Raw genomic sequence first — 27,115 nt, 5'->3', positions numbered from 1 at the left:
TGTGCCCTGGGAATATGGACTGTATTGTGTTTACAGACTGTTTGAGATGAGCAAATCCCTAAGCCTGCTAGAGTTCCATAAAAACAGCCCCTTCCCTTTTGCCACTAACAGTTACCCTCCTGCCTCTGGAAGGAAAAAAGGTCCTTTTGCAAAGCTCCTTCTAATACACAAGTCACAGAAAATAGCTTTATCATTATGCACTCTTGTGCTCTCTTAAGAAATTGCTACTTGAAAATGAGTGGAGACTCAATGCACCCATTACAGTAAAAACTGAACATCCAAGGTCTTTTCCACTGGTTGCAACTGTGGCTGTTTTTGTTTCATTTTGGGTTTGGTTGGGGGGGAAGGGGGATTGTTCTTGGGTTCATTTGTTTTTTCCCCTTTAGTACTTTTTGGGTTTTGCTAATGGTTGTCTTGTTTGGTTGGGTTGTTTTAGGCCACACTTTACTTATCTTGTACTCTATATAGTTAATGGTTAAATGTCTGATACAAACGTGACTTGGGCTTCCAGAATTCCTTTTTCCCAGCCTGAACAAAGAATCACTGAAGTACAGAAAGAGAAGCGCACATGATGCAGCAGTACTACTGTTGATGGCAAGGCAAGGACTTCAATCAACTCATAGCAGTACATTTTTCACATGACAGGAATTCGAACTGGTCAGTCCGGTTAGCTAGTTGCACTTTGCACATTATTAACTTAAATGTAAGTGGATGTTTACATATTGTAAACTATTAATTGGGTTGGTTGGTTTTTGGTTTGTCTTTTTAGTTTGGTCAGCTTCAGCCTATTTATTGGGTTGGGTTGTTCCTGTTTGTAAGCCATTGCTAATCTATTCATACTGTTCACTCAGTGAAGTTCTCTGCTTGTTGAACTACTATTGTATGAGTTTTACTGCCAAATTCTAATGAGAGGAGAAGACTCTCATTTAAAATTTAAGTAATTTAAAACAAAGCAGGGTAGTATTGATTTGTGAACTACGTGTACTTAGTCCAAATTCACTAGTAAAGAAAGTACGTAACAGGAAAGATTAACCTATGAACCTCACCTACAAAACTCTTCATAGGTCAAGTGAACTACAGAACTTAGCTATGGAAGATCTGTACCAGAAGCTAGTCCACCCACAAAAGTTCTTCACAAAACATAGCACCAATGTAGGAAAGGGAACAGTGACAAACTCCCTGCTACACAGCCACCAGAGCTAACTAGCAAGCACAAAGCAAACCATATACCCACAAAACTCCAGGAGCCAGATAGCCCAATTGTCCCACTATAGTAAAGTGCCTGATAAGCTCCTTCACTCATGTACCGCAGCCACTGACTCATCCTGAGCCAAACAAGAGGAAACAAAAACAAATAATAATTTTAAGTTTTCTTGTTGTGCCAAACAGAACCCTGCTAGTGCTATCATGCCAACCTCTAGACGGCATCAGAGGACAAAGGACATGGCTGATAGGAGAACGTTGAATAAATTAAACAAACAACCACTTCAGTAGGACCAAGAAGTCCTATACCTGTTGATAAAGAGGCCACTAAAATGACTAAGAGGCCAATTACTGTAATTGAGAGAACTGCAGCCTGTAAAGGCAGTACACAGACAGTCACGCACTTAACCAGTATGGCTAGGGACAGAAATTACACACAAACTGGTGTAAGTGATCAGAAACTAGCTTAAATCCATAATGCAACAGAAGTTCAGTGCACATAAACCATCTACAAAATGGCTGAAACGAATTTAAGATAAACCAGGATGGATGTAGTATCAAACTCAACTGATCTGGGTGAAACCAGCTTATTGAACTTCTGTCCCAGATCCCCTCCAGATTCAAGTTAATTCAGTCCCCCAGCATCCCAGAATGCTTTGAATCTCTCCCACTAACTCCCCCCTGCCCCCCTCAAGGTAGGTGAGCTAGCCTTGGCTCAAACTGTCTACTCCAGCTGAGCAGGGAGGTGTGCTTTAACCCCTGGCACCTGCAGACATGTGGGTGCATTTCTGTAATCAAAAGTCAGTGTCTGTTCACTTGCTTATTGGTTCAATCTACACATCTTAGCATAATTTGCAAAGCCTGAATCAATTCAGCCTCAGGCTTGTTGACCATCTGTACTCAGCCTATGTGTACTTGCAGCATAAGCACATCTGGTATCCTTTGTTTCCCTGTTCTGCTTGGAGCCAAGGCTTACACTGTGTATTTATTGGGTACTTTCCAGCTGTGGCAAATGGTTATCACCACACTCAGCTGTGTCCTGGGTCTTTTTTTGTAAAAAAGCCTTGCAGACATTGTGCAACATACATCAGACCACACTTGTACACAGCACTTCTAATGTTTAGAGAGATCCCCATCATCCCAAAAGCATGTTTTACCACCGTTCTGCAACTGCTTACATGCACAATTGAGTATTCTGTACAACTCTATACTGTCAGGGTACTGTTCCACAAAGCCACATCAGGAGAGAGTAGACAGTGCCTCCCCCCAAACATACAGGTAGACATATGAGCTGCCTATTTAGAAGGCATCAAGGCAAGTTAATAGAGTCTGCTCCACATTCTAATTGAAACACTCTACAGTGGCTTCATTGGCACATGGATAAGCCCCCATAGGTTTAAAAACGGCCATTGGGATGACTTATCTAAACCCTGCCACAATAATATTTCAGTCCCATAGCCATTTTTAAACGTGCAGGGGCTTAATACTCTTGATGGCGAGGCATTTTAATTAGAGCAGCTCTCTAGGAACCACTCTAATTAAAACACCCCCTGCCCAGCCTCCAAGCACGTATATAAGCAACCACGTATTCCATTAATATGTTAAGAGGGAATAAAGCTCCAACAAGCAAGAAGCAGAGTTCTGAAGAAATCAGGCATTTACTTGCTTGAATAAGTTGGATCTTTATCCAAGCAAATAAATGCCTGATCTCTTCAGAACCCTGCTGTATGCCCGTGATGCTTCTGTTCAGAAACCTCTTCCCGTGGTCTACTAGATCCTGCTGTACCATTACAACTGTACTAAACAGTAGGGCTGTGTGAAATTTCACCGGCCGTTTTGAGCTCGAAACGGCAATATCAAAAATGAAATGAAGGGCTTTGAAACAGCCTCGAAATGAAACGAGAGCAGTTCAAAACACTGTGAGTTTTGAAGCTGAAACTGGACTTGCCTGCAGGGAAACAAAAAGTAAGAAGGAGCGGGAAAGGACTGCTCTGATATTGACTGTGTAGCTGGCCAATGACTATGATCCTTCCCTGAGGTTCCTTCCAATCCCAGTGCTCTAGGGGAGGGATGGGAAAACAGCATAAAAAGCGGCATTGTTTAAACTGGCCTGCTTTCTGCCTTGGAGTCAATTACTGAGCTATCTTCCAGAAGCTCAGCAGCATTAGACAACAAAGGGTACTACTATTGATTTCCTACTTGCTAGCCTAGCGAGTGAGATTCAGCAATACCTTTTGCTTTCTTTCTATCCCCTTTTATTTTATTATTATATTCATTGATTACTTTCCATTTATTCCTCTCCCAAAATCGTCTTTTTGTTTAGTCTATTTTGATTCTTTTCAAATCTTTGCTCTCTCTCACAGTATGCGTTCCATTCACTGTGCAGGGAAGCACAGCATAATTATATTGCATATTATAATATGGAATTTATATAGGAAAACATAAATGTACATTTATATAATTATCTTATTTATTACATAAATATATACAAACATACATACACACACTACATAAATACACATACATACACTTATCTACATATATTACATAAATCAGATAGATAATATTACAGAAGAGACATATTTTCCAGCACACTAAGACAAAGACAAGACACAAAGAAACACACCATGAAGCGTGCTGGAAAGGCAGCTGGCAAGCCTTCACGGAGGGACAGAAGAGGGGGTAGAAGGAGAGCTGCAAGTTCCTTCCCACCACCACCCAAACTGAGACACAGCCTCTTTGCTACAACAAAAGGCATGAGGCTGGTTGCAGTGGAGTTGTGAGGCTCCAGGTGAGCTCAGCGTAACTTCCTGGGATGCCAGCTTTTGGGCTCGAAAACCCTTTGTCAGGCTGAGGAAGCACCTGCAGTTGGGGTGTGTGTGTGTGGTGTTCCTGGATGGAAGGAATAGTAAAGAAGCCAGAGGCTGGCATGCGATGCAGGCAAGAAAGCCAGTCAGTGAAAATGGAAATGGAAGTGTCGGGGTGAGGGACCAGCTGTCAGAATTCCATTGTCTATACTGAGTCCATGAGTTTCTGTACCTACTACCCAGGAGGTTGATCAAATGGAGTTATAGGCTTGTTTGTGAAAAGTGGTTGAACTTGCACCCATCTCCTTGAAACTTGGCATGTCCCAATTCTTAGAAGGGCTCTGTTTGGCCTGATAAGAGAGATGGACGCTCAGGACATGCCAAACAACGTGGATAGCTCTGATAGGAACTATAAGATGCATTATAAGCAGGAAGAAAACATGTCAAGAGAGCCAAGGTGTTTGCACCTACACCTAACTTCTAGCGAGAAAAGGTTTTATCTTGTGTTAACAGGTTCTTAAATCTTTTTGGAAACATTTATTTAAATGTTAGGATTTTGCAATTAGTGGGTAAATGCATCTTTCAAATAGCAAATTTTACTCGTTTGGTCTTGACAGTGTATTGTGCATAGATGAAAATATGTACATGGGGACAAGTTAAACAAATATAGTACTGCCAAGTTGAAAAACATGATGTTTTACTGACATCTCTGATGAAATTCTTTCCATTTGGGATAGATTTTCAGAGGCAGCTTGGATTGCAAGGCTCAATCCATCCTCTAGCTAGTTATATTAGCAGTACAGCTTAGAATACAGAACAGTTAATTATACAGAAGAAAAATTGCATGGAACAAGCAATTGCCAGGTTTAATGTTAAATTTCTTTAGACAGCTCTGCCAATGCACACCCCTTGTGCAAAAAATGACTTCAAGGATACATACATCTATAGTTAACCCAAGGTCTTTTTCAGGTTTTAGTCCAACACTCTCTCCACTCCATGCCAAGACTCACAAATACAAATAAAGGTACTCTCTTCTGATCAGATTTAAGACCCTACTGTCTTCCCTCACTGGGGGTCTAGATTAGACTCTAGCCTCTGCTTTTACTCTAGCAGTACAAACACAAACTAAATGATTTAGTTTTGACAGTCCTCTACTGCCCTTCCCACAATTCCTCCAACCCCTCAAAGGGCACACAAGATTTCCCACAGCTGACTGGAAAAAAAAAAATCACAGCACAAAGTATCCCTGCAGAAAGAACCATGGGATAGTCTCACCCAGACATACAGCTGAAGGGAGAAAAAGTAAAAGATGCAGATTTACAAATATACAAATTTACTGTGAAGATGCTTGGCTAACCTGGGTACTTAATGATCAGGTAACTGCAGGGAAGGCATAGCCTAAAAGGGCCTAGTGAATTTAGGGGCTTCAGTTGCATATCTACGAAGAATTTTACTTCCCCTTAAAACTGTAAGCTTCTACCTCTTAAAATTAAAAGTAACCTTAGCAAGTGAAAAGAGAAGCATTTGCTGTATGCCAAGCTTGCATGCAGACTGCTGATAAAACTCACTACTTTGCAGGGCAGCAGGAGCAGAAAATTAACAAGGCTGATCATTTGTGCTGCTGATATGTAGAGTGACTGTCAAATCATACCAATTATGTATTTCAAGCAGCTTTCCCAGAGCATCAGCAGAAGCATAGCCAATCTGGAATTATGTTCATGAGAAAATGAGGAGGAGTATGGATGGATTTCCTCCCATTCCTTGCACAGATCACAGCATAGTGAACTCCAAGCTTACCGAAACATCCTTCCTCCTCCCCACCCCAAAAATAAAATAAGTGATCAAAACAAACCCGTTCTAATACAGACACATATATCTTACCAAAATGTCCCATTAGAGTATCAGCATTCTGGACTTGCACATGCTGCACAACACAGCCTAGATATGAATAGTGTTAGAGAATATTTAAGACCCCTGTGGTCTTATCAATTGACCAATAAAGATATTAGACTTTTGATTATTTCAAATACATGGTTAATGGTGATTTTTATATGATTACAAAGGTTTATATTGAATCTTGTGCTCTTTGTGCTACAAATACTTCTAACAATTGCATAACTAAGCATAACCATGCTACAATTTTACTTTCTAAAAAACTATTTCCTACTGTTTTTGCACTCAGTGATACACTCTTAGTAAGCATGCAGTACAAACCTGATGTAAAAATTCTCTAACAAATAAAGAAATTATTTAATACATCATAAAAAGAAAAAAACCAATAGATTGTAAACACGGATGCCTTAGTCATGCAGGCACACAGTCAGGACATCCAAAACAAACAATGAAAGAAAGGGCAATGAAACTTAGTTTAGACATCCAAAACAAGTCATAAATGACACTACAATGGCACTTAGTTCAAACGCTGAATTCCTGGGGATTAAAATACAGCTGAAAGCCTTCCAGAGCTAATGCCTACTATATTTTCCCAAATAGCTTTTTGCACCATATTGTATTATTTAACAAATCTAACTTCAGTCATAAGTTGGGTGGAAAAGCTAAGACATCACCCTTCTCTCTCATGTTAAAATAGAGCAAGAAAAAGAACAAACAAAAGTGTATACAAATTATCAATGTACAATTTGTAAATATACAACAATATTACAACTATCACCCCCTCTCCATTCAGCAGAAGCTCAAGTGATGCACTACCGTCTACTCCAAGATTTGACAGCCTCTCCCACCTCAACTTTCATGAAGCATCTCCCCTCCCACCTTGGCTACGGCCACCTCCTCCTAACAAATTTGCCTCAGACTTGTCTTAACCATCTCCAATCCAGGAGTAGGATCATAGGAAAGTCGAGTTAGAAGAGACCTCACAAAGTCAACCATCCCAACTAAGCCTCCTTAACCTGCTCTTGGTAATTTCCAAGGATGGGGACTCCACCACCCACAGTCAGAAAACTTCTCATCTCCAGCCTGAAGTTTCACCTGCTGCTGCTGCAGGCTGTCGTTCCTAGTCCTGTTCCCTAGGGCCACAGAGAAAAGTCCATCTCCAACCTCTCCTCAGGTATTTGAAGATGGGTATCAAGCTCTCCCCCCAAAATAACCCCTAGTCCCTGCAGCCTTCCCTCCTGCGCCTGACTTCCTCAAATCCTGTGTGCCGCAAGGCGCTGGACGCTTTCCAATCCCTCCACATCCTCCCTGAAGCGGAGGGAGGATTTCTTAGAAGGGGGTGGAGATCTTTTAAACGGACCTGGGATACGGCTGGGAGCAAGTCAAAGCAGCTTGGGCAACGCAGCCCCTTCTTCCCCGAAGCCTGCCGGGCCAAAACTCTCCCCTTAAAAAACACCTCAAGAGCACCCTGACACCACCACCCCCACACGCAGCCTCCCCGCCTGCACGCGGAGCACCCCAGCTCCCCCGCCCCGACCCGGGCAGGGCTGGGACGGCACGAGCCAGCCCTGATTTCCAAGCAGCTCCCTCACCCCACGCGCAAGAGGCTCCGATCAAGCGCAGCCAAGCTCACCTCCACCTCCAGCAGGGGAAGATCCGCCCGGCGGACCCCGCCACAGCGACTGCCAGAGGCAGCGGCCGGCCGGCGGTAGCAGCCACAGGGTGGGAACACCAGCGCAGCCTCCGCCCGGCCGCGCTGAGTCAGTCCTAGCGGAGCCCCGCCCCCCGCGCGAGTGCTGAGTCACCCCGCGCCGAGCTCCGCGCTGCCCTGCCGCGCGGGGGGTCACCTGAGGGCAGGCCCCGGCAAGCAGTGGAGCACTCGGGGTTCAGAGGTGACGCCTTTTCTTAGACCCACTAAGACATCGCAAAACAAAATAGATACAAAAATTTAAAAAGAAAATTCTGCATGTTTTCAGGCACGCGCGCCCTTCCTCAGGCGCAGGGAAAATTAAAGATGGTAAAAAGCGTCCATAGGTAGAAAAAAAAATTGCATTTTTTTTTTTGCAATGTCTTAGCGGGTTTAATAAACGGGATCATCTCTGAACCAAGAGTTCTAGAGTTTTGCATTTCTTTTTGTCTCCGACCAACACAGCTACCAAGTACGTCCCTGTTCCTCTCAGCCTGCTTTTTAGCGCAGAGCAGTGATGCTCAACTGGGGGTCGCATTGCCACAGCCTGAGGTGCAGTGAGAGCCTGTCAGGGGTACACCAGGCAGTACCTGTTAGTGTTGTCAGAAGTACAATAATTATTGTATTTGTAGGATAATTCTAACTGTTGGACAATGTATGATCGATAATAGGCAATGGGCTCAAACTGCACGATAATTTTGGAAATGCAGGTTGCAGCTGTGTTGGTCCGCAGGCAAAAGTAATCGGAACTCTTGGTAGAGGTGATATTTTTTATTACATCAACTATATAGTTGCAGAAAATAATTGGAGACAGCTCCCAAATTGCTCTCAGGGTGACCAAACTGACTTCTGGGGAAAAAAAAATTATTATTATTATTATTATTAATGTATTTTATGTTCCAGGTTAAATCACCTAAATCCATTCCAAATCATATCAATAGAGCAGAGCTCAATTGTTCCAAAGCCCATACCAATCCAGGACTCAATTGCTCTAACACCACGGGTGGTGCTACGACCTTTGAGTATCTTCTGTAGCAGGCTCTCACCCTGGGACTTCTGATACTCCCAAATCCATTGGCAGGCATTCTAGTGCAGGCCCAAGCCCAGAGGTCTTGGCATTCAGCTGCAATCACTCAGGAACACTAAACTAACTTTAGGGTTTGTTGTCAGCACTTTCTTATGACAGCTTGCCTCAAAATAAAGAAATGTTTCAATGTTGATGAACCAGTTCTCACTCACTGACATGTTACAGTGAACAAAATAAAGTAAATAAGACTTATGTGCATACTTATTTGCTAATTTTTTCAGTGTAGGATAGTTTTTCAGTAAATACAATAATTTTGAGCTTCCAATATGATAGTTTTATACTGAAGACCTGGTAACACAGGTATCAGCCCGGTCAGGTGTGCTGCTGCACACAGATCTTGAACGGTGTTTCTCAAACTTTTTTGTAACAGGACCCATTTGTAAACATTAATAGCCAGTCTCAGCCTAGTGCCCCTCACTCCCTGTTCACTGCCCCCCCAGCCCTAGGGCCCAGCCTGCCAGTATGTGGGGGAGGAGGTAGGTGTGTGGGGCAGGGGGAGACCAAGCAGCCCCTGGCAGGCTGGAACACTGCCAGCCTGCAATGGAAATGCTACGGTTTCCCACAGAACTTTCCTTTAAAGGAGAATCCTCTTTTAAAATTTGTTTGAGGCCCTTTCGTATACGGGTTTCCCTCAATTTATGTGGGTTTGATTTATGCTAATTTTTTCTTATGCGATGACTCTTTTTATACCTGAAATTCATTATGTTCAAGGTAAATTCACTGTTATACAATCAGCATAGTTGCACTCCCTCCTCCCCCAAGCAAGTAAGTCTGAGAGGGGATGGGAAAGGGTTGTGGGGCCAGGGCCCCACTCACCGCAACCCCTGCTGCAGCTGCTCTGGGAGCAGCTGATGCCAGTTCCTTGCAGCTGCTGGGCTTCACCACGCCCCAAACCCCTTGGGGCTCCATGCCCTGAATCCCCCGGTGCGGCATAGCCCAGTGGCTGCAAGCAGGCAGCATGCACTGCTCCCAGGACTACAGCAGGGGTAGGCAGCCATCCGCAGTGGGACAAGAACGTCTGCTGCTCCCGGGGTGGCAGTAAGGGTGGCACCAGGCTCTTTGCGACACTCAGGGTGGGTGGCAGCCCCACTCAGCCCACTACTCCACTTCTCTCCACTCACTGCAGCTCCTGCTGCAGCAGCCCTGGCCAACACCAGCTGCTTGCAGCCACTGGGCTGTACCGTGCCCTAAACCCCACACTGTGGTGCAGCCCAACGGCTGCAAGCAGGCAGTGTCTGCCACTCCCAGGGCTACAGCAGGGGCAGGCAGCAGCCTGTAGCAGGACGAGAGCAGGCTGTGGACAGTAGCCACTACAGGCTGGGACCGGCAGCAGCACCAGTCTCTTCCCAGTGCTCAGGGTGGGCTGCAGCAACGGGAGGGGGGCTGCTGCCACCCCAAAATTCACCATAGCTCCCCACAACCTGCCCTCCCAGTACCAATGCTGAGTGCTGGGAATAGTGTGGTGCCCCACTGGCCCCAGCCTGCAGCAGCCACCGGCCCCTGTCCACTCTCATCCCACTGCAGGCTGCTGCCCGCCCCTGCTGTAGCCCTGGGAGTGGCAGACACTGTAAATCAGCCTCCCATCCGAGGTTCCTCTTAGTCTCAATTGTTGTTATATTATTCATAAGAGGCACCAATCAAAAAAAGATTAGGTGCCATCTGTTCCAGATTAATTGTTGAAACAAACAAGGAAAGTCCCTACCACAGATATATTAAAATCTAATTGTATACAAGATGCAAAATTGCTAATATAGACAAAGGCAAGAGATAGAGGGGAAAAAACAGAAAGCTTAGGTGCAGAATTAAGCATAAACAGTGAGAATCTCAGCTCACAACTTACTTGGCATTTTTCAGACAGTGATGTTTGAGGTACTGTTCCCTTCCCAAAAGCTAGAAAATGTAAATATAAAACTCGTGTTAGGTGCTATGGGATAATGTCACTTGAGTAAACCAAAAGTCAAATCTTACAAACAGAATATTTGTTATATGTAGGCATTCAGAATACCAAAGGCAGAAGAAAGAATCCATACTAGATTTAATCTGCAATTAAACACACGTTCATGTAAATTACTTAATCCCAACATTAGTTATATGTAACAACTTTAACACTACCACAGTAACGTTGCAAACTTGGTCCCCCTCTAGTCCAAGTAGCACCCTTCAGCTGTGGACACTGGGTCCTAGCAGTGCACCTCTCAGTGCTGGGACCCAGCTGGGTCCCAGCAACCGCAGGGCATGACTCTTATCTCCCAGCCTGGGGGCGGGGGTGGGGTGAAACCCCTGGGACAAGGAGATCACAGCTGCCACAGTCTTCCAGCCTCGGGGACCTCATGCAGCCCCCATACTGGGAAATCATAGCAGCTGCATCTCCCAGCCACAAGGATATGTGAGGTGCCCCTGTGGCTGGAAGCCCCTCACCTGAGGGACTCCCAGCTGCAGGAGTCTGCTTCTTGCCAGTGCAGGGGAAGCCAATCCTGGGCTCCCCCTGCATCAGCAATAAGACATGCTGGGATCTAATGTGCAATCCTGCAATCACACCTTCTGCCATGTACGTGTGGTAGAGCAGGAGACACAACTGTGTGGATCAGCATTAGATCCCAGATTGTGCCTTTACCTGCGACATGTAAAGGGGGCCAGGGTCATACAATCACTGCAAAATAATACTTGACTTATGCGAAGTCATCATCTGTAGCTCCTCAAAGATAAATAAACTATTTGGGAAGCTGGTTTTGGGTCCCTTCCTCAGCCTTTCATTAAAATAGATCAATCAATCCTGCAGAGAAGGGGGGAATGAGAGAGTGGAAGCAGAAGTATACCCAGCATGGGGTACACAAAAATGTTATCAACATTAGACGTGTTGGTACAATATAATCGAGCTATGTGCCATTCATTCATAGTTTTAAATCTTATTGCAAGATTCTTCAGTCCCTCTGAAATGGGCTTTCTGTCTGGGAGGTGGAATTACTAAATACAAACATAAGGTACCAGGATACATAGATCAGCCCACTGTGACTTTGTTGCCGGCACAAGGTGCCCATGGGAGGCAACAATTGGGTTCGTTGCCCGGTGTGCGTTGCGCCAATAAACACACTGGGGGGAGAAGTAGACAGAGTTTATTTGAGCTCAAGTAAAAGGCGCAGGGAGACTCTATGGTTTTAAATCCCGCACCCCTAGCCCTGCAACAGTGTATATTTATATCCTGGCCACTAGCTGGCCCTCCCCCCTTTCCCTCCTCCCTTCTCTTTCTGAGTGGTCCCCTTGCATTCCACAGATAACAGTTTTTAGGGAGTTTCAGTTTGCTTGCTACTCATCCTGTTTTCCAGTATTACAGGAGGTTACAAAAGTTTAAAGAAAGGGTTACAAAGGTTTGGGGGGGGGGCCCTGGCTCGCCTGGGCCTAGAGCAGAGGGGCTTCATCGACACTCGTGGTCTTTCATCCTTCTGAGTTACTTAGGGTTATGCCCAGTGACACCAACAACTCCCCACTTTGAGAATACTCAACAAAGTTTTGGCTGAGTTTTCTCATATTCTGAAGATAAAAGGTGATTAAGTGTTTGGGAACTGGGATCTTCAATGCAGGGGTATAGTGAAGCGCTCGGGGAGGGGGATACACAGACTTTGCGTAGGAGGGCATTACAGCAGGCAAATAAGAGGAGGGTAATTAAACACAACACAACACCGGTGACCAAGAGGTGAAAGATGCCTGTTCCTAGGCCTCCGAGGTTGGGCAACCAGCTCCAGAGAGAATCGAAAACAGTGGGTTCACGTTCCTGACTTTTTTACTGCTCAAAAGCCTGTTCGGCCGACAAAAAGTGTTTGTTAATATCTTGGGAATTTTCTGGAATATAAGTACAACATTTGTTTCCAATTAGAGCGCATACCCCCGCCCCCCCAAGATGCTAAGACATAATTTAGAGCCTGACGGTTTTGAAGAGATAATAAACGAAGTTGATAAATCTTGGAGTTAAGGCTCTTTTCAATAGCTAGAGTGTCATTGGCAAATTTTGTAAGAAACGCAGAAAGTTGACGATACAGCTTGGCTAACCGGCCCACTCGATACGACGGGAGAAGGATCATGCCAAATCTGTCTCCCTCACTAATAGGTGGCGGAGTTGCATAGAGGGATCTTTGTCGTCTTGGGTGGCCAGGTGGGAGGTAGGTTAGAACTCGAAGGGGAGGGGCAAGAAACCTTATGTAGCAACTTTCATACCAGCCATCAGGTAGCCATTTGTAGGCCGAGGTACTACAAATCCAAAAAGTTTTTCCATTTCCCACCATTCCATTAAGCCCCTCTCGCATTTGACTGGATAGATCTGGAGTAAAGAAAAACAAGCCTTTACCGGTGTCATGACCAGAGCTATTATACAAAGGCACGGATATGTTTTGATTAGGAGAGAGATAATATTGGCATGAACTATTGCCAGCGAACCAGGTATGGTTCGTGGTTTCATTTTGAGCATAACAAAGCAGCCCAGGGGGAACTGAATGTAAGCGGATAGGCTGGGAGATATAGGAGTCATTTCACTCTGGCTCCCATGAGGAATTAGAGAGACTGAAGGGAGCCTTTTTGGTACAGTTGTTGGCTAAATGTGGCCACCCAGGAGCGATTTCAGGTATGGAGGGGTATGCTGAGGGGTTAAAGATAGAGTCATGATATTTCGTAGTATTAATAGCTTTTTTTTCTGACAGATATCTGACCAGTTACTAGGAATGGTTTGCCATAGGAGTCCTGCAGCGTGATAAGGGATTTGGGAACATATTCAACAGTTAGATAGGTTAAACTCACGGGCAAAAGTAACCTTTAATGCTTTGTAGGTGTTTGTAACGAGGTCTGCTGGGTCCCCTCCCCACCCTGCATGTAAGGAGAATGTAGTAAAAGGTAACAGGAAAAGAAAGCCTACAGTAAAAAAGAAAAATGTTACAGTAGTTTTGAAACTTAAACTAGAATTCATACTGTTAATTCTAAACTTTTCCCCTTTTAAACAGCAACTTTAGTTCAAGGTTGTCGGTGGGCTGGACGGTTCACTGTTCCGCAGGTGGAGTAGGCACCAGTTTCAGACAAGAGTGATGGATCCAGTTCTTGTGTCCGTCGACCTTTGCCGCTGTGTGGGAAACTAATAGGACAGTGTGAGGTCCTTTCCACTTTTCTTGGAGGGGCTCATCCTTCCAGGTACGAACGAGCGCAGAATCCCCCAGCTGTAACGAGTGGACTGGAGCATCCAGTGGAAAAGGCTGCAAGTCTTTAGTGTACCTATGGAGAGAAGAAAGAACAGCAGACAGAGAGCACATATACCGTGACAAAATATTACATCCTATTTTCCACTCCCTTGCTAGAACCGGCGTCCCGTTCATAGGCCATGCCCTTCCAAACATAATCTCAAAGGGGCTAAGCCCTAATCTTCCCTTGGGCAGGGCACGGATGCGAAGCAGAGCAAGGGGCATAGCATCGGGCCATCGCAGAGAGGCCTCCTGGCAGATCTTTGATAGATGACGCTTGAGGGTCTGATTTGTACGTTCTACTACACCACTAGCCTGTGGTCACCATGGAGTATGGAGTTTCCAGGGGATCTATAAGGCATCTGAGATGTTTTGGATGATCTTTGAAGTGAAATGTGTTCCATTGTCAGATTCCATCCACTGGGGAAGTCCGAAGCGGGGAATAATCTCCTGGACAAATTTTAGAGCTACAGTTTTGGCTGTACAATTGCGACACGGAAAGGCTTCAGGCTACCCGCTGAATCGATCTACTATAACGAGGAGATACTTGAATTCTTGAGTTCAGGGGAACTTAGTCAAATCTATTTACCAAACTAGTCCTGGGCCTTGGGTAGGTTTCAAAGTGGCTGGAGGTCCTGAGAGACCGGGTCAAGGGTTATTCTTTTGACAAATTGAACAGCTGGCCTGTATCTGGGAGGCCAGAGGTCGAAGTCCAGAGGTTAGAAAATATTTGTTCATTAACTGACTGAGAGCTTCTCTTCCAGCATGAGTAGTTTGATGTAGCCATTGCAGCACCGGCCTGGTCAGGCTCTTTGGTGGAGGATCTTCCCGTCAGTGGAGCAGAGCCATCCCTCCTTTTCTTGGAGACCAAGCTTATTGGCTAGTTCTTTTTCTTCATACAAGTACTGGGGATCTGGGAGCTCCCCCACTGATGGAATGAGGGCATGCATATGGGTGTCAGCAGGTTTCGGCGTCCTCAGGGTGGCAGCATTTTTAGCTTCTCTGTCCGCCCGGGCGTTACCCCTGGCTAAGTCTTGATTCTCTTTCTGATGCGCCTTACAGTGCATTACTGCGACTGCTGAGGGAAGTTGAACAGCTTCCAGGAGTCGGAGAATTTGGGGTCCATACTTCACTGGGGAGCCTTGGGCTGTCAGCAGTCCCTTTTGTTTCCATAGGCCAGCATGGGCATGCAGTACTCCAAAAGCATACCTAGAGTCGGTATAGATGTTGACCCGTTTCCCTTTTGACAGTTTTAGCGCCCGGGTTAGGGCTACCAGTTCAGCAAGTTGAGCAGATGTTTCGGCGGGCAAACCCTTGGTCTCAACAACATCATAGAGGGTCACAACAGCATAACCTGCCCTCCTTTGCCCTTCTACAACAATGCTACTGCCATCAGTGTACCACTCACAATCAGCATTCAGAAGTGGCTGATCCTGTAGGTCTGGACGGCTGGAGTACTGTGCATCTATGATGTCTAAACAATTATGCTCTTGTTCTTCCGTTTCAGGTAAGAGAGTAGCCGGGTTGAGGGAGGGGCAGGTTTGCAGAGTCACTTCAGGGACGTCCAACAGCTTAGCTTGGTACCGAGCCACCCAAGCCTGGGTGAGCCAGAGACCCTCCTTCGCATTTAGCAGAGCCTGGACCATATGAGGGGTATACACCTGCACGACTCCTCCCAGCGTTAACTTTTCAGCTTCCTCAAGTACTAGGGCAGTTGCCGCAACTGCTCGTAAACATGCTGGCCATCCCTTGGCAACTAGATCAAGCTGTTTGGAGAAATAAGCAACGGGACGTTTCCACACCCCCAACAATTGAGTAAGCACTCCCAGAGCCATCCCTTTTTGTTTATGCACATACAATTGGAAATGTTTAGAAATGTCTGGTAAACCCAGGGCGGGGGCTTCCATTAGTTTTCTTTTTAGTATTTTAAATGCCTTGTCGGCTTCTGGAGTCCAATAAAAGGGGTCATGGTCTGCCCCTTTTACACAGTCATATAGTGGTTTTGCCCATAGTCCAAATTCAGGGATTTATATTCTGCAAAAACCTGCCATGCCGAGAAACGCCCTGAGCCGCTTATGGTTGCTTGGGGTGAGAACCTGACATATAGCCTCCTTTCGTTTACTTGAAAGCTGGCACTCCCCCTGTCTTATGTGAAATTCCAGGTATCGTACTTTGGGGAGAGCAATTTGAGTTTTATTTTGAGCCACCCGATATCCTCGAAGTCCAATAAAGTTTAGGAGGCTTACCGTGGCGTTAAGGCAAGAGATTAAATCTACAGCAGCAATTAATAAATCATCCACATATTGTAACAAGAGGACTTCACGCTCATTATTCCACTCCTCCAAGTCTTTAGCTAAGGACTGGCCGAAAAGGGTGGGAGAGTTCTTAAATTCCTGGGTTAATACTGTCCAACAAAGTTGTTTCTTAACCCTTTTTCTGTCCTCCCATTCAAAAGAGAATATCTCCTGAGAGGGGAGTGTCAACTGGAATCGTAAAGAAAGCGTCTTTCAAATCAAGAACTGAGAAATGAGTATACTGCCCCCCTATGGAGGCCAGCAAGGTATACGGGTTTGGGACGAGGGGATGAATAGTTTTAACCTGTTCGTTAACCGCCCTTAGGTCCTGCACCAGTCGATATGTGCCATCAGGCTTTAGTACAGGCAAGATAGGAGTGTTCCCGGCTGACTGACACTCTCGCAGTATGCCATACTTTAGGAAATGGTCTATAGTCTCCTGCAGTCCCTCTCTGGCTTCCTTTTTGATTGGGTACTGCTTGATTCTTACTGGACCTTTTTCCGGCAGTAGTTGGATATTAATGGGGGTTTGATGTGTAGCCTTTCTGGGGACCACCCTTGCCCACACCAAAGGGTATACCTGGTCTTCCCACTGGTTCCACTCCAGGGGGGGCGTTCATAGCCGAGGGTTCAATTGCAAGGGTCATTATTCATGCATTTTCAGGGGGCAATGTGAGGGTTATTTTATCCTGGGTAAAATGCAGTGATGCACCTAATCGACAAAGCAGGTCTCATCCTAGCAGGGGTGTTGGGCAATCTGGAAGGTAGACCAATTTGTGAGAAAGAGCCCGGTCTTCCAGAGCACATTCTGCAGGAGCATACACTGGGCACAGTCTTTCTTCCCATGGCACTTACCACGGTGAGAGAGTCCGCTATGGGAAGTTGAAGAGGTTGATTTACAGCGGTCCGTGCTGCCCCGGAGTCTACCAAAAAATCAATTTCTGAATTCCCCACCCGCATTTTTACCCAGGGTTCTGGGGGTGGGGTGGTCCATTTCCCCTGACACCCCTACTCCTGTCCTTCCGCTACCATTACAGGAGTACAGTCTCTCCCTTTCTCTGGGCATTCATTCTTCCAGTGTCCCTCTTGCCGGCATAAGGCACACTGGTTCTGTCCCAGGCGTCTTTCTTGTGGGCCAGGGCACCCGCACCCACGACCCCTTATACCTCTGCCTCTCCCACCTTCTTGTGGCCTTTCTCTGACTCCAGCCTGTACTGCTGCTCCTAGCATTTTAACTTGTCTCTTTTCCTTTTTTTCCTTTCTGAGGGTATACGCCCTGTTTGCAGTCTCCAGGATTTGTGCTACAGACATACCCATTAAGTCTTCCCTTTTTTTGTAATTTTTGCTTTATATCAGGGGCTGCACGGCTGGTAAAAATACCCTTTATAATTGCCTTCGTTGCCTGGTCATCAGGGTCTGCATTGGTATTTTGCCGAATGGCATCCCGGATGCACTGTAGGAACGCAACTGGACTTTCCTTCGGCTCCTGTACTATTTTGTACGGCTTTGCCCAATTATTATGTCGGAGAGCTGAGTGCCTGAGCCCATGCATAAGCAGTTCTTTGTAAGAGGTAAGACGGGTATGATCCACAGGGTTGTTAGGGTCCCATCTAGGGTCTGCTAGGGGAACCACATTTGCTGGACCAGGAACGTAGACGGGATCCCTTTCATGCCTCCGCTGTGCTTCCTCCCTTGCTTTGGAAATAACTTGATTCCGCTCTACTTCAGATGATAAGGTTCACATAAGGATATTACAATCGTCCCAATCAGGCTTGTGACTAGCTAAACATCCCTCAAAGACAGAGATAAACTTACTTGGGTTAGTTGAAAATTCTCCAGCCTGTGCCTTAAAAGCCGCCAGGTCCACCAGATTAAAAGGTACATGGGTGTATACTTGCATGGTCTGGGCTGCATGCCTATCTGCCCCAGGCCAGGCTATTACAGTTTCAGTAAGTAAAGGATAAAATCTCACTGAGGGAGGAATCTCTGGAACCGGGGGCATCTGATCTTTATATGGTGGAGGTGTTAAAGCCGAAGGGGACACCGACTCTGGCATTACAGTGGTTGGGGGGGAATGCTGAGACTCAACACTGACAACTACCGATCCTGTCGGAGTCAAATTACACTTCTGCAAAATATCTGTCTTATTTTGTAAAACCATAAACAATTGCGCATACAAATGTTTATTCCGCTTACCCGTCCGCTGACAAAACAGGAGTAATTGGAAGATTGTATTATAGTTAACTGACCCTTCCGGCCACCTTTTCTGATTCTTCAGTTGATATTGAGGCCATTCCACTGTACAGAACCTTTTAAGATTATTTTTAGTCATTAGATCTGACTTAAACAGTTTCCAACTAGTCAGAATGCATTCTAAGAGTGTACACTGTGCCCTGCCAACCGTACTCTGTCCCTGCCCCATACTCCAGGGAGACACTGGGCATCCCCAGGCCCTAACAGGGAGACACTGGGCGTCCCCAGGTCTTAACGGGCAATGCTCAGACTGCTGAGCTTATCCTACCTTGTCCGAGGGACCGGTTCTACACCGTTGCCCATGATCGCTTCTCCACTATTTGAGTGCGTTGCACCATTGTGCCCTCTGGGGTCGATCAAACCACGTCTCCGCCAAGGCCCCCGATGAAACCACCAGTGCGCGCTGGGCGTCGGTCGTTGCCACAAGTCTTCGACCCCAGGAGAGATCCGGGTAAGGCGAAATGTTAGCCTCGAGCCCCACGTTGGGCACCAAAAACTGTTGCCGGCACAAGGTGCCCAAGGGAGGCAACAATTGGGTTCGTTGCCCGGTGTGCGTTGCGCCAATAAACACACTGGGGGGAGAAGTAGACAGAGTTTATTTGAGCTCAAGTAAAAGGCGCAGGGAGACTGTATGGTTCTAAATCCTGCGCCCCTAGCCCTGCAACAGTGTATATTTATATCCTGGCCACTAGCTGCCCTCCCCCCTTTCCCTCCTCCCTTCTCTCTCTGAGCAGTGCCCTTGCATTCCACAGATAACAGTTTTTAGGGAGTTTCAGCTTGCTTGCTACTCATCCTGTTTTCCAGTATTACAGGAGGTTACAAAAGTTTAAAGAAAGGGTTACAAAGGTTTGGGGGGGGGGGGCCTGGCTCGCCTGGGCCTGGAGCAGAGGGGCTTCATCGATACTCGTGGTCTTTCATCCTTCTGAGTTACCTAGGGTTATGCCCAGTGACACCAACAACTTCTTCCTCCCTTACCATCACACAGACACACAGTGGACTATCTAGCCTTCTGACCAGGTCCCACCCTTTCCAGAGATCTGCTACCTTTCACCAGTATTTATAAGCCTCCTACCCTACCTGACATTTTCCCCATCAGGTACAAAGGGCTTCAAACACAGTTGACAGGAGCTCATACACACTTCTACAGGTTTTGCAACATAAGTCTTGCAACACCCCCTTCATCTTTCATCAGAATGCTAACTCACAATACCAGTCATCCTCTGTTTTATTACTAGAACAATTTCACTGGAAAACTTCCCCACCCTGGGGCCCTTAGCAAAGACTAACCCCCTCTCCTGCTTTTCTTCAGCTTCTCCCTCCAGAACCAGACTCCCTTCCTGTATCTTTCAACAGCCCCCACATATAGGTAGTAACAACTTTCCCGCATTTCTCTTAGACCTTCCTTTGAAGTTCATTTGTTCCCCATGCCCTCTCCAGCTGCTCATTATAAATCTCTTTCCAGACCAGCTCCAGCCCTGGTCAGTTCATATTGGCCAACTATCTTTCCTCTCTCTCTCTAGAAAAGGGCACTGTTATCCTATAATGTCACCCATCTGAATAGCTGTAGGTATTTATTAGCTGCAAATATCTTTGTATGTTTCAAAATAATTATTTCATAATAACTCATTACCAGGTACTTTTCTCACAGAAAACCAAAATGTAATTCTCACAATGGTTTCAACACACTGAGAACACATTTGTAATTTACTGCTCTGAATTTTATCATTGTTCTACCAGTGAAATGTTGCCGTCCTCTGAAGAGCTGCACTTCTCCTCAAACAAGAGAAAACAGAATCAAACATGGCAGCACAGTTAGAAGAGCTAGTTCATGGTTTACTGTAGTTTAAATATAAGGAGCTGTCTAGAGCTGGGAAAGGTATTCAGCAGTTATAGCTGGTGGATCTCACAGGCTATGTACAGATAGTCAAAAAGTCCAAGGTAGAAGCAATTCAGTCTTTGCAGGTTTCTCTAAGCTGCATAGATTGAACCGATAATGAATGGAACTGACCAGTTTTTAACTGGGAAAGGCAGGCGGAGGCCTGCTCTGACCCAGGCCAGAAGACAGGGGCACTCGAGCATGTTTCCCAGCCTGCCCTCACAGAGGAAAGAGCCCTCCTTCCAGTGCCAGGCCCCTGGCCATAGGGGGAGCCCCAGAAAGAAGGATCAGGCTCTGCTGCCTGGCACAAGCCCCCAGGCAGTCCAGCATATCTTGCCAGCTGCTACCAGTGCTGGGTTCTGGCAGTACATGCAGGGAGGCCCAGGAGGCACGTGCTAGACGGCAGGGCCCAATTCTGCCCTCTGTGGAGCGCTCTATTCCACAGTTCCCCTTGACCGCTGTTAATTGCTCCTTTTTTTTGCTTTTGTGTTGTTTCTAATCATTCCATACATGTCTACATCAGGTCAGATTATTCTGGGGAACTCAACAGTGGAAACATTCCTCTCCTACTTGCTCTCACTGCACACCTGTCAAATGCCCCTCAAATGTCATCTAATAGCACCAATAAGCTCATCTACACTTGAGAGCATGAGACTAGTGATGGGTGTTCCAGAAACTAGCTACGTGACAGTTTTTCAGCATTCAGTACAGATGGAGTGGAAGCAAGTAAGTACGGCATGTTTTCAGGGTGGCACCCCGTAGCATGGGGCAACATGACACCACCATGCCCTCCTTATCACCAAAGCTGTCCCCGTATGTTAATAGTGAATGAAAGATGTCCTCCAGTATTGCTTCATGATGCATATAGTCTCAATTATCCTGATCTCCTTGGGCATGTGTAAATGAAACGGAGGCCCTAAATTGAAGCAGTGGTTTTAAAAAACACCACTTCAGTTTAGGATTGATTAAACCCCTGTGTCATGCATATACCTTATGTGCCTCTCCAGTGGGGAGGGGGGGTGAGCTGCCAGCGAGCAAAGCGGTCCCTGGGCTGAAGGGGAGGGGACAGGGGGTGTTGGTGCTTCCCTCCATGGCAGTGGCAGCCCACCTGCAGGCACCAGCTTGGGCAGTCCCGGGGGCAATGCAGCCATGGAGGAAAGCACAGAGCCCCTGCACAGCTCAGGCAGGCAGGCAGGATCCAGGTGGGGGAGGGAGATCCGGTTCGCCACTTTTCTTGGGCAGAGCCTGCTTTTCCAGGCTATCTGCAGAGCTTCCTACAGAGCCAGGGAGCTGCATGGAGCCTGGTGCTTTACTGCATGGCTGTAGGGGAAGCAAACAGTTTAAAGCGGGCTACATGCTTTTGCACTGCTTTAATGATGTCAGTGTTTGCATGCCTCAGCGGCATATTGCGCATTAATTCCAGCTGCCGTAGGAAATTTGGTGGCGTAAAGCACCTTAAATGACTTGGGGCACAGCAAACTAAAACTCCTCCAAGGAGGAGCCACGGAGTGAAGCCGACAGCCACGGAGCGAAGCACCGGGCTCTGCGCAGCTCCGCAGCACTGCAGAAAGCCCTGCAGGCAGCCTGGCAGCAGCCTGGAAAAGCAGGCTGCGCCCAAGAAAAGCAGCAAGCCTGATTTTTTATTTCCCATCCCCCAGCCTCCCCAGAGCTTGCCTGCCTGAGCTGTGCAGGGGCCCGGTGCTTCCCACCATGGCTGCGGTGCACCCTGGGACCATCCAAGCCAGGTGCCTGTGGGCGGGTGCTTCCTGGGTGGGGGGCCACCACTGCCACGGATGGAAGCACAAGGCCCTCCCCGACACCACAACTGAGAGACCGCTTCACCCGCCAGTAGCTCACTCTTCACCACCAGAGAGGCAGTTAAGTCAATGGGTATGTGCATGACACAGGGGGTTAAATAGGCCCTAAATTGAAGCAGTGTTTCTAAAAGCGTTTTTATATGCTTCAATGTAAGGCCCGTTTCATCTACAGGTGCCCTACTCAAACTTTCCAAGCCTTGCCAACTCCGTTGGGTACTGGAAAAGTACTCCCCTCCCATGATATTAATTCTCCAAGAAAAAACAGCCATTACAGAGAAAGAGAAGTCAGAACTTAGTTACATGAATAAGCTGGGAATTTTTAAGGCAAACATTTTGAGAGAAGAGGTTAAAAAACTCTGAGGTTTGCTTCAAACATCAAAAAGAAGGAGGAAGCAGTTGTTTTAATTTGTATAATTCAGTTAAGAGCTGGCCACGCAGCTCAAATTCTTCCTTATCTCCACCCTTCATTCCAAAAGCTTATGGGTTTTGCTGTTCAGCAAGTATCACAATGAGCCACTTCACAATGTGGGGAGGAGCAAACAACAGAGGAAGCAAAGTGGTGTGAGATAAAAATAAAGCTAAAGAAAACAGCAGTATGGAACAAAAAATAGACTTATTTTATCTTTAAATATAATAGTTCTATCCACATTATATCACATGACAGACAGGCATTTTCCTCCTTTTATTTAAAAACTTTAGTTCACAGGTCTAGGGAGTTCTAAAATCACTGTGAAAATCATCACGAAAAGTAGAAATCCACATTCAGCCTTTTTTCTTTGTTATTTAATAACATTTCCTCTTTCACTTAAGGACTGCTTCACTTCATTATATTAAATAGTGGCACTCAAGGACATTTCAATGTTCAAGTCTGGCATATGATTTTCTGCTCATTAGGCTTCCTTGTGTTCTTCCAGCAGCTCTTTGGCTAGCTTTTCTTTGTCTCCACTCTCCAATTCTGCTCAGTCTTCCAGGGGTTCATTTTTGCCCCTATCTTCTTTTCCCTTTGCACTATATCCCTTGATAATCAAGCTGTCACAGCCCTACCTGGAACCCACCTTGTGGGCACTCAGCAAGCTGCTCTGTTAGAACAAGCCTTTGATCTTTATACTTTTAAGTTTCCTGGGTCTGAGCAGCATTCACCCATTGGCTCTGCTCCCAGTGCATGCTGACAGAAGTTAATGAAGATGCTGTGCTTTTGGAACATCTTCATCTGACCCCTCATGTAATGAGAGTTCAGATTATTGTGCAATCAAGCATTTTTAAAGAGCTCTGCAGCATTGCTTTGAAGAGGCCAATTGTGCAATGTATGTACTTCTATCTGCACCCTTTATATAATGAGGTTTCCTTGTATGAAAATATAAGCTTTGAGGCTTTTATTCTCCATGCTGCTTGGGGAACAAAACCTTGTCTTGTACTTGAGAAACTACATATGAATTTAAATCTGTATGAACAGAGAAGCTCTGCAGTAGTTTGGGGAATCTGTATATGTTAATACATACTTTTTCATTTAATGTTATACAATCTCAGTATCATTGAAACTTTAATGTCTTTCACTATGTACTGCCTTCACTCTTGGACTAAAAGAAAAAGATCTGTCTCTCTGTGACTTAATGGGAGAGCGATGAAGACTATCAGCAACTGAATAACTTTGCATCCATAAAAGAGTGGACACTATTAGCTAAATATAATTCATTAGTTACTGTTACTTACACCCTGTTGAACGAAGAAGTTTGGAGGCTGCATTTGTACAAGGCTGGAGAACAGAAAGAAACCTCAGGGGAAGGACCTGAATTGATACCTTAGCAGCTGCTGTTAAATGGAGATTCTCTCTAATCATGGGGTGATCAGATCAGGAAAGAAGGCAGGGCCAGGCGGGGGGCAAAGAAAGGCCATAGAAGCATTGAACTGGTATCTTCACATCACTTATCAGCTTATCATCTTGAATTCTTTGCACCAACGGCTCCATCGTGCACACAAAAAGTTAGGGGGACAATGGGCATCTCTGTCTTACCCCTGTTTGTATAGGGAATGCTTTGCACAGGTAACCATTTACAAATACTCAATTTCCTGCTTTAGTATATGCACTTTGACCCATCCAATCATCTTCACCAGGAATCCAATCCTGCACAATACTTCAAACATGAAATCATTTTCAACCCTATCATAAGCTTTTTCCAGGTCAAAATTCCTTATTCCCATGTTTCTTTTCCTCTCTTTTACATCTGATACGCCATCTCTCATTAACCATAGGAACTGGGATATTCTCCTCTCAAGAATGGCACACAAGAAAATTTGTTCTTGTATCACATCTGCTAAATAGTCATGCATTCCTTTGGCCAACACTTTTGCCGCCAACTTGTAGTCTGTGTTTTAAAGGGTTATTGGCCTCCAGTTATCTAACGTGTCTTCCTTATCCTTCTTGAATATCAAAATTACCACACCTTCTGCAAAATCCTCCCCTAGCTCCCCAGCTTTACACTCTTTTCTATTAGAATTCCTTCTTCAGCTCTCACTGCTTTCAGTTCCTTCCTTGTTTCCCTCAATTTTGCAGAAAAATACTTACACTATCCTTCCCCCTTCTCCACCCTAGGTGCTCTAGTCAGACAGATTTTCTCATCAGTTTTCCTTTTGAACCATTCTTCACCCCAGGGCTTTTGGTCTTCCAGTTCTTTTTTTACTTGTGCTTCTCTTATGGTCTCTTTTAATAATTCCTGCTTCCTTGTCTAAAGTTCTTCTAGCTTTTCCATACCTTTTCTCCACTTCTCTTTGACCAATATTTCTGAAAAATTCTCTTGATCATTGTCTACCACTCCCAGGTGCTTGTATAGTATCTCTTTAGAGTCCTCCATCCTTTATTCAGTTCCACATATTTTTGATAGGTCTCATCTTGTAATAATTGAATATTTAACTTCCACATCCTTTTCCCCCTACCTTTGCTTTTATCTAAACTTACTTCCATTCTCAGCATCCAGTGATCGCTGAAAGTCACATCTAAAATCTTTCCATTCCTAACCCATTTAATATTAATAGAAAAATCAGTTCTCCACACCTATCTCCCACTTGGTTCTAACGTTGTAATCACCTTCTCACTGACCCATACATCTTTTAAACCTCCTTTTATTATATTCATTAGTACTTTTTATGACTATCTAGCTCTCCCTCCCCTCCATCCCTTCACCTATCCCCCTCCTCAATAATTCAACTGAAATCCCCCACCCACGGCTGTCCCTAGCAGGAGCAAATTAGGGTGACCACGCTTTGGGGGGCCCCGCAGAGCCAGGCAGAGCAGCAGTGGCGTGGAGCTGGGGGGAGCTGGAGCTCTGTGTCCGGACACTTATTCCCCTGCCACCAATGGTGGCAGCAGCTTCTTGGGCTTGGAGCCCTGGGGATCGGAGCAGGGGTGGGGCCCCATATGGTCTGATTTGCCCTAGACCCCGCACCCTGCTTGGGTCAACTCTGCCCCCACCAGGATTTGTTGTCTGCCTCTGCTTTTAAACACTTCTAATTTCTTAAGCAGGAAGATCCTTCCTTCTCTTTCAGCCAGCACATATATATGAAAAATCTCTAACACTTCCTTTTTCAACTCCACAACCATCCATTGCAGTCTCCCTTCCACTATCACTTGCACTTGCCTGCATTTCCACTTCCTCACTCTTGAGCAAAATTGTGATTCCAGTCACATTGTTTACATCTGACTCCATTCACCATGATGGTCCCTATCCTCATCTCTTTACCAAATGCTTGTGATCCCTCTCCCATTGGATTCCAAATTCCTGTAAACATATTATGTTTACTTTTATCCCATTCAATATTGGCATAATCTTATCCCATCTCTTCCTCAGTAACACACTTCTGACATTTTTATTAGGTGAAATACACAGCCATACTTGTCCATTTAACTTACACATCCCTACCATTTTACAAGTCTTCTATGCTGCTGCTTGACACAGGCAGCTCTAATCATCCCCCTCTTCTCATTCCCACAGTCTTTGCCAGTTGTTTTATTGCTCTGACATTCAAAGAAGATTCCCCTTTCCCTTCTCCTCCATGTTTCTGCTTCCCCTCCTCCCCTTTCCCCTCTCCATTAGTCCCAGACTACATTAGCTGCAATGAGCTTTTCATCAACCTGTCTTCCTCCTCCTCTGTCTCTTTGTCCACCTTCTTTCTAAGCTTCATAGTGTGTGATTCCTTTCTTTTCCCAGTTTGGCTGTCTTCTTTCTCCTGCTCTATCCTCAATCATCCTTCTTCTTCCTGTATCATTCGCTTATCTTTCCCTTCTCTCTCCTCTGTCTCAAAGTCATTTGTTTCACTTAGTTTTCCTTCTTTTCCCTCCCCTTTTGTCAGCTGCACCACTTTGACTACTGAATTTTCACTCTCTTCTTCCCCTGCTCTTCCTTGTTGTGGCACCTCCTCCACTATCATGCATTTTGACTCAACATCTTCTTCTTCCCCACCTTCCTGTCTCTGTTGCTCCTCTGAAAATCTCGCTTTATCTGAGAAGGACCGTGGACATTACCGCTATTAGCATCCCTCTTCCTCACAAATAAAACCCTTCAGTACTTCTTGGTGCTCTGCCACCCTGCACCCTTTCCTTTAACATCCATAGCATATTGTATGCCAACAGTATGTAGCCAGGTGTCCTTTTTACCCACACTTGCTATAGAGTTTAGCTGTCAAAAATACATTGTAAACCCTTAGCGTGGTCCTACTTGGATTACTGACAATACGTGCATTATCCCACCAGGAATCCTCTCATCCACCTTCATTACCACCTGAGCTCTCCTCAATCTCATCCATATACCAAATTTATCATATATCGCCTCAATATATGTTACTTTTTGTACGTAATTCTCCAATCATTTTTCTATCTCCCTCATCTCAAACAAGTCCATGTACATTTGAATAATTATCATCCTTTCTCTTGTCTTTTCTCCTACAATAATGTCTATCTCCTTAAGTTCTTCTCTCTCACTCCCTCACAC

General features: G+C 45.5%; 1 protein-coding gene across 3 annotated transcripts in view; it reads right to left on the bottom strand.

Moving 5' to 3' along the window:
- The window catches only part of LOC149874680 (interleukin-1 receptor type 1-like), a 56,868-nt gene extending 37,796 nt beyond the window's left edge, over positions 1-19,072 (bottom strand). The window contains exons 1-3 of one of the 3 annotated variants that reach the window (XM_090020703.1): positions 18,709-19,072; positions 13,631-13,927; positions 10,518-10,567 (exon numbers count right to left, since the gene is read on the bottom strand). The gene's annotated coding sequence lies outside the window, so the exon portion shown is untranslated. Of the gene's footprint in view, positions 1-6,998; positions 7,133-7,536; positions 7,651-10,517; positions 10,568-13,630; positions 13,928-18,708 lie in introns of those variants that run through there. The other 2 variants (XM_090020694.1, XM_090020712.1) reach the window with 2 other exon arrangements.
- Between the last annotated feature and the right edge of the window lie 8,043 nt (positions 19,073-27,115).

This window comes from Crocodylus siamensis, chromosome 1, assembly GCF_052110815.1.
Source record: "Crocodylus siamensis isolate JL-2025a chromosome 1, ASM5211081v1, whole genome shotgun sequence".
In the NCBI taxonomy this organism is placed as follows: Eukaryota; Metazoa; Chordata; order Crocodylia; family Crocodylidae; genus Crocodylus; species Crocodylus siamensis.
This window is presented reverse-complemented; position numbering and strand designations above follow the sequence as displayed.